The sequence below is a fragment of the Etheostoma spectabile genome, chromosome 17, assembly GCF_008692095.1.
Source record: "Etheostoma spectabile isolate EspeVRDwgs_2016 chromosome 17, UIUC_Espe_1.0, whole genome shotgun sequence".
NCBI lineage: Eukaryota > Metazoa > Chordata > Actinopteri > Perciformes > Percidae > Etheostoma > Etheostoma spectabile.
The window spans coordinates 12,297,399-12,297,713 of NC_045749.1; the positions used below are offsets into that span (position 1 = coordinate 12,297,399).

General features: G+C 48.3%; 1 protein-coding gene and 1 long non-coding RNA gene across 4 annotated transcripts in view; one reads left to right on the forward strand and one right to left on the reverse strand.

Moving 5' to 3' along the window:
* zgc:154058 (Transmembrane protein 150A-like) overlaps positions 1–315 on the reverse strand; it is a 24,253-nt gene that overhangs the window by 22,968 nt on the left and 970 nt on the right. The window lies entirely within an intron of this gene.
* The window catches only part of LOC116704958 (uncharacterized), a 2,873-nt gene that overhangs the window by 719 nt on the left and 1,839 nt on the right, over positions 1–315 (forward strand). The window lies entirely within an intron of this gene.

Here is a 315-nt window from a genome sequence, read left to right on the forward strand (position 1 = left end):
AGACACACCTGGGGCGAAGCTGGAGGGGGTTGTTGTTAGGACAGACCTGTCCCCACTGATAAAAAACAAATCCTAAAGGAAACACTGCTGGATGGCCTTTTCTGGCTATGTCCCCATCACTTAAACTTGTCTTGGTCATAACACTTATTCAGCCTACTTTCGTCACACACAACAGATGATATGTAATACATTTATAAACTGCCGACACAATGTGGTGTCGCTCGGCAAGTTTGCTGACGGGGGTCGACGAGTGCCACAGACTAGTCGATGCTGACTATTGATCGACGCCTCTGTGGCGATTGTCAGACACTTGCC